Source organism: Tenrec ecaudatus, unplaced genomic scaffold, assembly GCF_050624435.1.
Source record: "Tenrec ecaudatus isolate mTenEca1 unplaced genomic scaffold, mTenEca1.hap1 Scaffold_539, whole genome shotgun sequence".
In the NCBI taxonomy this organism is placed as follows: domain Eukaryota; kingdom Metazoa; phylum Chordata; class Mammalia; order Afrosoricida; family Tenrecidae; genus Tenrec; species Tenrec ecaudatus.
The window spans coordinates 1,204,142-1,215,501 of record NW_027459453.1 but is presented as its reverse complement, the minus strand read 5'-3'; the positions used below and the strand labels follow the sequence as shown (position 1 = coordinate 1,215,501).

General features: G+C 41.2%; 1 pseudogene; it reads left to right on the top strand.

The window, feature by feature from the left end:
* The first annotated feature begins 7,732 nt into the window (after positions 1-7,732).
* LOC142436673 (cyclin-C pseudogene) lies at positions 7,733-9,832 on the top strand (annotated as a pseudogene).
* Positions 9,833-11,360: the final 1,528 nt, after the last annotated feature.

Below are 11,360 nucleotides of genomic sequence, written 5' to 3'. Positions count from 1 at the left end.
ACAGACAATGAAGAAGGAATTGGCTGCCCGCATGGGAAGAATGAGCCATTGAAAACCCTATGGATAGCAGCAACACTGTCAGTTACTAGACCCCCCATGAACAACAGAAGAACATTGTCAGAACGTGTGCCAGATGATGAGCTCTTCAACTTGGAAAGTATTCAAAATACGGCTGAGGAAGAGGAAGAGCTGGCTTTTCATAGGCAAGTCGACCATAATGATGCAAATCGAGTATAGCTATCAGGACCTTCATTTGCTGATGGGGCACAACTCAAAATGAGGAGAAACAGTTCAAATCGTCATTAATAATTGAAACTTGGGATGTATGAAATATGAATCTAGGGACATTGGAAGTCATTAAAAATGAAATGGAATACATAAAGATTGATATTGTAAGCATTAGTTAGCGGAAATGGACTGATATTGACCATTTTGAAACAGAAAATCTTATGGTTTAATCTGCTGGAAATGACACAATCAAGAGAAACAACATTGCATTCATCATCAAAAGGACATTTTAAGATCTATTTTAATGTACAATGCTATCTTTGATAGGATGCTATGTAGCCCCCTTCAAGGAGAACCAATCAATACAACTATTGTTCAAATTTATGCACCAACCACCCAAAGCTGGTGACACAGAAATTGAATAATTCTACCACCATATTCAGTCCCAAATTTGTCAGACTTGCTATCAAAATGCTATTGGAATGCAAAAGTTGAAAACAAAGAGGAAGGATCAGTAGTTGAAAAATATGGTCTTGGTGATAGAAACCAAGCTGGAGATCGCATGACAGAGTTTGCAAGACCAATAAATTGCTGATAGCATATACTATGTTTTCCAACTTCTGTTCTTTCCTCTTTGATTCCTACATTTGCACTCCAATCACCAATAATTACCAATTTATCTTGATTGTATGTTAGAATTTTGCATGATTAATGATTTCTTCAAACATATGATCAACAACAAAAAAGGTGACCATAAATGTGGACTTCTCCAGATGGAATACACAGAAATCAAATTGACTACACCTGTGGGAAGAGACAATAAAAGAAGCTCAATATCAGCAACTGAAACCAGTCCAGGGGCTGATTGTGGAACAGATCAGCAATTGTTCATATGTGAGCTCAAGTTGAAGTTAGAGAAAATGCAAACAAGTACACGAGAGTCAATATACAACCTTGATAATAACCCACCAAATTTTGAGAACATCTCTGAATAAAGCACAGTGTCATTTAAAAAAAAAAAGGAAAGAAAAGATACAAGTGCATGTCAGAAGAGACTCTGAAACTTACTCTTAATCAGAGAGTAGCTAAGGCAAATGGAAGAAATGATGAAGTAAAGAGCTAAAAAGAAAATTTCAAAGGACAACTCGAGAATACAAAGTAAAATATTATCACAAAATGTGCAAAGGCCTAGAGTTAGAAAACCAAAACAGATCATATTCAGCATATCTTAAACTGAAAGAACTGAAGAAAAATGTCAAGTCTCGAGGTGCAATATTAAAAAATTCTATGGGAAAAATATTGAATGATGAAGGAAACATCTGAGGAAGATGGAAACAATATGGAGTCACTGTATCAAAAAGAATAGACCAACATTCAACCATTTCAGGAGGTAACATATGAGCAAGAACCAATGGTCAGGAAAGAAGAAATCCAAGATGCATGGAAAGCACTAGCCCAAAACAAGATGCCAGGAATTGCTGGGATATCTATTGAAATGTTTCCACAAGCCGATAAAGCACTGGCAGCACTCACTCATCTATGTCAGGAAATTTGGAATACAGCTACTTGGCTAACGGACTGGAAGAGATCCATATGTGTATACATACCAAAGAAGGGAGACAAACGGAATGGTCGAATTATGTACCCCTATCATTGGCATCACATGTGAGTCAAATTGCACTGAAGCTAATACAACAACAGTTGCATTAATTCATTGACAGAAAGTTACCATATTCAGCATTCAAGAGCCATCGTGGCACAGTGGTTACAGGTTGGATTGCAAACCCCAAGGTCAGCAGTTCAAAACCACCAGTCACTCCGTGGGAGAAAGGCAAGGTTTTCTACTCCCATAATGAGTTACAGTCTCAGAAACTCACAGGGGCAGTTAGTTCTACCCTATACTATAGGGTCAGGATGAGTTGTCATCAACTACAAGGCAGTGAGTTTGGTTTCCCAGAGATTTAAGCCAGATTCAGAAGAGGATGTGGAACAAAGGATATCAGATATCAGATGGATCTTGCCTGAAAGCAGTGAATACCCCAAAGATGTTTACTTATGTTTTATTAACACCCAAGGTATCTGACTGTGTGGATCATAACAAAACATGGATAGTTTTGAGAAGGGAATTCCAGAACACTTTGTCTTGCTCATGTGAAACTTGTACATGGATTAAGAAGCAGTAGCAAAAATAGAACAAGGGTAGATTGCATGGTTTAAGAATCAAGAAAGGTGTGCATCCAGGTTACACCCACTTATTATACTTTTTCAATCTGTATGGTGAGCAAATAATCAGAGAAGCCAAATTATATGAAGAAGAACACAGAATCAGATTTGGAGGAAATATTATTAACAACCTGCTATATGCAGACGACACAGTTTGGCTTGCTGACAAGGATGGGGGACTTGAAGCACTTGCTGGTGAAGATCAAGGATTGCAGACTTCAATGTGGGATACAACTCAACACAAAGAAAACCAAAGTCCTCACAACTGAACCAATAGGTAACATGATGATAAATCGAGAAAAACTTGAAGTTGTCAGGGATTTTGTCTTGTCTGGATCCACAAGCAATGCTCCTGGAAGCAGCAGTCAAGAGATGAAAAGATACATTGCACTGGGTAGATCTGCTGCATAAGAGCTCTTTAGAATGTTGAAAAGTTAGGATGTTACTTTAAGCAGGAAGTGCACCTGATCCAAACCATGGTATTTTCATTTGCCTCATCTGCATGTGAAAAGCTTGCCATTGAGTGAAGAAGACCCAGGTAAACTATGAATTTGAACCATGGTACTGGCAAAGAATATTGACAGTACCATGGACTGCCAAAAGAACAAACAAAATCTGTCTTGGAAGTACGGCCAGAATTCCCATTAGAAGTAAGGATGGTGAGACTTTGGACATGTTGTCAGTGGAGACCAGTCCCTGGAGAGGCATCATGCTTAGAAAAATGGAAGGGCTGTGAAAAAAGGGTGAAGGCCCTTGAAGAGCTGGATTGACACAGTGACTACAACAAGAGGACTGAGCATAGGAACACTTGGGTGGATGGAGGAGGAGCTGTTATTGTTACATTCTGCTGTGAATAGGTTTGCCATGGACCAGAACCAACTGGATGGCAAACTAACAACAACAACAACAACAACAACAACAACAGGGAGAGACATTAAAAAGCCAAACTCACTGCCATTGAGTTGACCTTGATTCAGAGCAACCCGTGAGTTTCCCGAGAGTGTAACTTTTCACAGGAGGGGAAAGCCTGTTTAACCTACTACTTAGCAGCCCAGCCCATCACCAGGGCTCCACAAGGATAGAGAGAAGCACTGTTAGGGCTGGATAGGGCAGAGGCTGTATACTGGTACATATGAGGGCTGGAGGTACAGGGAATCCAGGGTGGACGATACCTTCAGGACCAAGGGTGTGAGGGGCGATGCTGGGAGAGTGGAGGGTGAGTGGGTTGGAAAGGGGGAACTGATTACAAGGATCCACATGTGACCTCTTCCCTGGGAGAGGGACAGCAGAGAACCGGGGAAGGGAGACCCCGGATAGGGCAAGATATGACAAAATAACGATGTATAAATTACCAAGGGCACATGAGGGAGGTGGGAAGGGGTGGGAGGGGGAAAAAAAGAGGACCTGATGCAAAGGGCTTAAGTGGAGAGCAAATGCTTTGAGAATGATTGGGGTAGGGAATGTATGGATGTGCTTTATACAATTGATGTATGAATATGGGTGGATTGTGATAAGAGTTGTATGAGTCCGTATTAAAATGCAAGAAAAGAAAAGAGGAGAAAAAAAATGATTAGGGCAAAGACTGCACAGATGTGCTTTATACAATTGATGTATGTATATGTATGAACTGTGATAAGAGTTGTATGAGCCCCTAATAAATTGTTTAAAAAAATGATCCTCAATTCTATCTGAATCCTTGCCAGGGCTGCAAGTTGCCTTAATAAACACAAGCAAAAAATGTACCTCTGGCAGCAGACCGCTCAGGTTCAAATCCAGGCTCTCTAACTTATTGACTATGTGACCTTGGACCTCTCTGTGCTTCCAAAGACTCACTTTCCAAAAGGGAAGTCATAAGCCAACTTTTCTTATTCCTCACTGGGTTGCTTTGAAGATGAAATGAGACATCTGTCTAAAAATGCTTGTGACCATCCCTTGGTTCTCAGAGCTCCACAAATGCTATGGATTATTGTTTTAAGATTATGAATGCTTTTTTTCCAAGGGTAGTGCAAAGATTAACATCAGTGCTACTTCTCTCTGACAAAATATAAATCCAAATTTCTAAATAGCAGGGTCTGAACGGATGCGCTGTTAACAGCATCTTGCTTTTCTCCCATCACTTGTCACAGTAAATCTGATAAGAAATGCTGGGCTAGGGCCTGCAGCCAAGCCCCTCACTGGCAGAGTGCAGGACCTCAGGTTGTTGGCAGGCCAAGGGGCATCACAATGGCAAGAGGAGACTCCACAAAGGGCCCCTGATTCCTCCCCCACGCCCCCCTTCCCCACGTTCAGGGTGAAACGTCAAAATACAATTTTTTTTGTCACCTGGTGAAATAATGAGCCCCCATTCCCGTTGCCTTGGTATCATCAGAGCGCAACAGCCACGTGGGGTAATCGCTGTCTCCATGTTAATGCTGCTCAGTTCAAACATTTTCACAGGCCCTGGCGAAATGAAACCCGTGCTTTCTACCTAGGTGGAGTTTGAGGCGATTCAGCCCATTTGCTTCTGCTGAAGAGGCTACCTCAGAAAAACAGGAAATAAAAACATAGAGGGTGCCATTGACATTAGGTTTCTCGTTTTCTTCCTTTCTTCCCTACCTTCCTTTCTTCTTCTTGCCCTTCTCTTTCTCTTTTCTTCCTTCCCTCCCTTTGCTCACGTCTTCCTGCCTGCCTTCACCTTCCATCTTCCCTCCCACACTCCTCCATTTCTTCTTCGCTCTTCTCTCCCCACCCCCACCTTTCTCCTTTCCTTCCCTGCCTTTTCCCTTCAGCCTCCCAGTCTCCCTCCTTCACTCTCTCCCTTTCCTCCTTCCTTTCCCCACCTTGTTTTCATCCAGTGATTTGTACTCCTTTCTTCCTCTCATCCCACCCCTCCCCATTGCTGGAGAAACATCAGTTCCTTTTGGCGCTGGTTTTTTGGCACCAGACCCTGTTCTTTGGGTGTTCACAAGTCTGCGTCCTGTGTGCAAACATAAGACAGACATATGATCAGGGTTGGACAGATGATGGGATTTGACAGGTGTTCTGCACCCGAAATCTCCAGGAGGCAAAGGTAAAGTCAGGCTCCTGCCTTTAAGGTTATATCTCCCATTGTAACTGCATCCCACAGAGGCTCCTGCCTCCTGGCCACCTGAGGCCTGCTGCCTGCCTTCCTCTAGCTCCTGGGGAATTGGGGCAGCAGTGGCAAGAACAACAAAAATCCCCAGGAGTTGACAAGAAGGGAGGCTGCCTTGCTCAAGAGACGGCCCCCTCACACACCTGCATGTTGTTGAGATGCAGGTTCTCATCCCTGTGGCTGGGCAAGAAACGCCCCCTCGGCCAAACGCAGTGGCTTCAAACAAGGACCATCATCGTGTGGTTTCTGGGAGGCCACTGGGTCGTGCTTGGAGTCTCCCATGAGTTGGCAGTCACATGGGAACTGGGGCAGGGGCCTCTGGTGACTCCAGTGCGTACACGTGCACTCAGAGGGCTGGCAGCTGAAGCTGGCCGTTAGCTGGGTGCTTAGCTGGGTTGTTGGTTGGAGTGTCTCCACGTGGCCTTTCCAGGTGGCTCAGGCTTCTTTCAGCATAGTGTCCGGGTGCAGAGAAGTGTCCTGAGAGGTAGCACGTGGAGGCTGGACATTCTGAGGGTGAGCACTCAAGAAGAAGACTTTGAAGGGATTTTTCAGAAGCTGTGAAGCACTTTGGGGGAGGGAAGGGGGTTGCCCAAACTAGATGTCACAGTGTCATCTTCTCCATAATCTATTGGTCACAGAGGTCATGAAACATCCCAATTTAAGGGGAAAGGGCATAGACTCTACCTTCCTATAGGTAGCCTGTCAAGGAATTTGGGGGTCACATACGAAGACTGGGAGACCCTGGGTGGCACAAATGGTTAAGGACTCAACGTATCAAGTGGTGGGCAGTTGCACCCCTCAGAAGAAATAAATAATGGCCTGCTTCTAGAAGCCCACAGGCTTGAAAAACCTGTGATGTGTAGTTTCTCCCTGGCACCTAGGGGGTCCTCAGGAGCCAGAACCAACATAACAGCAACGGGTTGGGTTTTTGTTGGTTTTGTTTGGGCTAATATTAAAACGACTAGTATGAAATTATATATGTATTGTGTTTAACTCTCAGGACTCTGATTATGCTGAAGTTGAACAAAACCGTCTTCCTCTTCTATGAACGCCAGCCAATGGAGGCAAAGGGTGAGGGTCTAGAGGAAGAATGAATGTCACATTCCCGTCCTTATGTTTCAGTTGTCCTTAAAGGGCACAGGGGACAAACCAGATGTCTTTGATATGATTTTAGCCTAATGATGTGCTAGTATGATGATGAGCAGCCTGAAAAGTGGTTTTAACTAATGTGATCCAATATTTGAAAAGTTGACGATTTCACATCGAATTTTATATTCTCAGCATCTCAGTTACAAACAGAAAATCAGGCCTTAAAATCCTTGCATTTCCCCAAGGCAACAACAGTCTGGAGCTAGAATTTGAATGTCCCCTGTGGATGAGCTGACATGTGCCTGTTAACCACAGTCCCCATCCATCCCTATTGCCCCCAACACAGAGGTTGGCTACTAGTATCCTTTATCTATATGGCTAAATAGGTTAGTTGGTTTGGATTGGGTTGCTAGTTTTTCCTTTTTTTTTTTTGTGCTTACTTTTGATTTTTTGGGGGGCTAGGAAATGGTGTGTATTTTGGTACCATATCTTCCAAAGCGAGAAAATAAAACCCAGTAAGCCAAGAAGGTCAAACAGTCTAGATTAATGATGAAAGGAGGAGCCCTGTTGGTGAAGTAGATTATGAGTTGGACTTCTAACTGCAAGATCAGAAGTTCGAAACTCCCCCCACCCCACCCCCACTCCCCAAGAGAAAGATGAGATTTTCTACTCCTGTAAAGATTTACAGCCTTGGAAACCCTCAGGGGCAGTTCTATACTCTGTCCAAAGGGTTGCTATATGTCATAATTGATTCCAGAGTAGTGAGGTTTTCTTGATTGATATAAATAATTTTTGGTGAGTATTGAAAAAACCAGTCAATATTATTTTTAATACACATCAAAGAAGGTCCACATTAATTGTTCACACAACCCTGCCACCTTCTTTCTTTATTCCCTTGCCTCTCACTCTCCTTTCTTCCTCCCTATGGTCTTTTATCTCATTCTTTTTCTTTCAAGGGTTAGCCTAGGAGTGGGGAAGTCTGAGTAATTCTTAACCAAAAGACTAAATTGGGGTTGCCGCCGCGGAGCGGAGTGGAGCTGGTTGCAGTCACGGAGCTCGGGTACCGAGCGGGCTGGGTCTATGGTCGCTCCGCGGGTCGCTCCGCCGGCTGGTGCTTCTTCATCAGGACAAGCTGTGTTCCATGGCAGGGAACTTTTGGCAGAGCTCCCACTATTTGCAATGGATTTTGGATAAACAAGACCTTCTGAAGGAGCGCCAAAAGGACTTAAAATTTCTCTCAGAAGAAGAGTATTGGAAACTACAAATATTTTTTACAAATGTTATTCAGGCATTAGTTGAACATCTTAAATTAAGACAGCAAGTTATTGCCACTGCTACAGTCTATTTCAAGAGATTCTATGCCAGGTATTCTCTGAAAAGTATAGATCCCATATTAATGGCCCCTACTTGTGTGTTTTTGGCATCCAAAGTAGAGGAATTTGGAGTAGTCTCAAATACAAGGTTGATTGCTGCTGCTACTTCTGTATTAAAAACTAGATTTTCATATGCCTTTCCAAAGGAGTTTCCTTATAGGATGAATCATGTATTAGAATGTGAATTTTATCTTTTAGAACTAATGGATTGTTGCTTGATAGTGTATCATCCTTATAGACCTTTGCTCCAGTATGTGCAGGACATGGGCCAAGAAGACATGTTGCTTCCCCTGGCATGGAGGATAGTGAATGATACCTATCGAACGGAGCTTTGCCTACTGTACCCTCCTTTCATGATAGCTTTAGCTTGCCTACATGTGGCCTGTGTTGTACAGCAGAAAGATGCCAGACAATGGTTTGCTGAGCTTTCTGTGGACATGGAAAAGATTTTGGAAATAATCAGGGTCATTTTAAAACTCTATGAACAGTGGAAGAATTTTGATGAGAGAAAAGAGATGGCAACTATTCTTAGTAAGATGCCCAAACCAAAACCACCTCCAAACAGTGAAGGAGAGCAGGGTCCAAATGGAAGTCAGAACTCTAGCTACAGCCAGTCTTAGAACATTCCGAAGATTTTCATAGTGGACCACTTGGAAATAAACCATTGGACAGATTTCAGTAATGTCTTCAATGGAACACAAATGAAAATGAATAGTTGGTTTCTGTCAAGCATTTTGGGAAGTGATTTTATTTTTGCAAAATAATTTTCCTTACCTGGTTTGATTTTACTGCATCATTGATTAAAACCTCTTAATTATAAAAATTTTGAAAGTTTCTAAGGAACCTGCAGATAGACAGACATAGACATATCAAGATTTATAGCTCTTTGATTAGTATAATTTTTAAGTTGAATAATATAATTTTAAAATTTGGATTTGTAGCTTTTTATTAAGTCAGGAAACATGAACACAATTTGTTTTAAATCCTCTTTGGTCACTGAAGGACCAGAACAAGGACAATAAAAGTCAAACATCTGAGGGCTTTTTTCCCTCTTTAACTTAATTTTAAAGCTGTATTTAAGGAATCAAATCTTACAAAATCCTGGAAGATTTTGGTAATGATGTTGATGATTTCAGGGAAAATAATCAAGTACCTATTGATTTAAAAGTATATTTTATTCAATAGTTTTGGTGTCTTGCCAGGGAAGACTCTAGCCCAGTTCTAGCAGAAAAGTGCAATATGTACAGCAAGCATATTTTGATGTTTTAAAAGTTATATTAATTCTGTAAACATTTTAAAAGGCTGGGCAAACTTTAAAAGAAAAAAAAAGATCCTACATGAAGTTATTTGCAATTGAGTCACAGTTAATCAAGCATTTAAAATTTTTTAATTGGCTAAAACACCGATTATATGGTTAAAATTTGGTAAACTTTCAATGTTAATTTTTACTGTACTGTGAAAAAAATTTTATAATACATACATCCCTTACTTAATTTTTCTGTTTTAGTGTGACTTCACAAATTTACTATAGATATCCTGAGCCAAGAACACAATCAGGTTTCGGGCCAGTTTGATACTGGCTGTTCTTAATTCTGATATGAGTGGAGGAGTTCAGGCTCAATGTCATCTCAGTGGGACTGTGCTGTCTGTGGAACTCAATGAATTAATAATTTTCTTCAGACTTGAAGGAGAGTGGTAAATAAGTTAAGGAGTTAAAGGATGTCAGTGTACAATTTAAGGGTTCATTGTGGAAAATGGATTATTAAATGTTGAATTCCTGGTATAAAACTGCAAGAATAAAAGAAAGTTCTCCAAAAAAAAAAAAGACTAAATTGGTTTTATTGTTGGTGTTATTACTTGGGTTAAATTTTTTTCTTTTCTCTTCTTCTATTGGTTTGTGTCATGTAACCCAGAAAATGAGGAAACATTTGGAACATCAAAACACTATCCTTTCTCAGTAGACTACAAGCATTAAAGGCAACAGAGATAAATACTCCAATAATAACAATAACATACAAGGATAGCTAGAGAGATAAATAGATAGATAGAAAAACCACAAAATCTGAGCAGTTGTGGGAAGGAGAATGGGAATAGCCCCATGAATAAATATAGGTTTGCCAGAGAATAGTTCTATATACATATTAGCATATACTACAAATATGTTCATGAATATAATAGTGCATCCAGGAGGCATAGTTATGAAAATGTCTTAGGTATAACAAAACCCCTTGAGGGAGCGTGTCCTAAATATGGGGGATCAGGAACATAGCTCTGAGAGACCTCAAGATCAATTGGAACAAACTAGCTCACAAAGACAATGTTCTGTATCCATCAGGGAAGTGACTGGGGTCTTCAAAAGCTAGTGAGTAGCAAACTAAAAGTCGGTTCTTGGTCTCACCCTATGTGTTGGACAGGGTTCTCTAGAGAGAGAAAACCATATTGCTAGTAATTATATATAAATATATTAAAAAGCTAGATATACAATAGAAGAAATGAACCACTAAATTATATACAGATAGATAACACAAGAAACTAACAGTGAAATTATAAAACAGTGAGACACTAGCAGTCCTTTAAGGCTTGAGAGCCGCCAGTTGCCAGTCCCTTTCTGTAGAGAGAGCTGGGCTATATATACCCAGGCAGCAAACAGCAAGGCAAGTCACCAACTGTCACCAACTGTCGGTCCCCAGCTCCAGAGATGAACATACCAATCCTGTGGGATTAAATGAACCTCAACTTACAGCGACACAGTCCACAAGCTAGGCATCCCACAGGTAGTGTACCCCTTTAAATTGAGGCACAGAACAAGCAAGGCGAGGCTCACGAAACCATCTATCCCTCTGCCCTTCGATTAATCCTACTTGTGTTTATCGGCTAGTCTGGCACTATAAACTATTGGACCCTGTCTGGAGCAAATAACAGTGAATAAAATCAAGATGCCTGGCAACAATTAGTCCAAATCAGTAATGGACTATGCGTACCTCAGCCTCTATGATGCTAAGGTCAGAAGAACTAAAAGGTGCCTGCCTATCACAAACAGCTGCTCTGAAAGGGATCATGGTACATGATCCTAGATAGAGTGGGGAGTAATGTGTCAGAAAACTGAAAGTCATACTACTACTACCAATAGTAATAATAATGATAAAAGATGAGGTTTATTGGTTAGATAGACTAGTGAGATCCCCACTACTATGGTCCTTCATCACCCTTCAGGTCTGGAACTGAATTCCACCCCCTGAAAAATAGACAGGTTTATAAAGTGAACCTTATGAGAATCAAAGGTTGCAGCCCTCAGTATGGATTACAACTCAATGTCAAGAAGACACACATCCTCA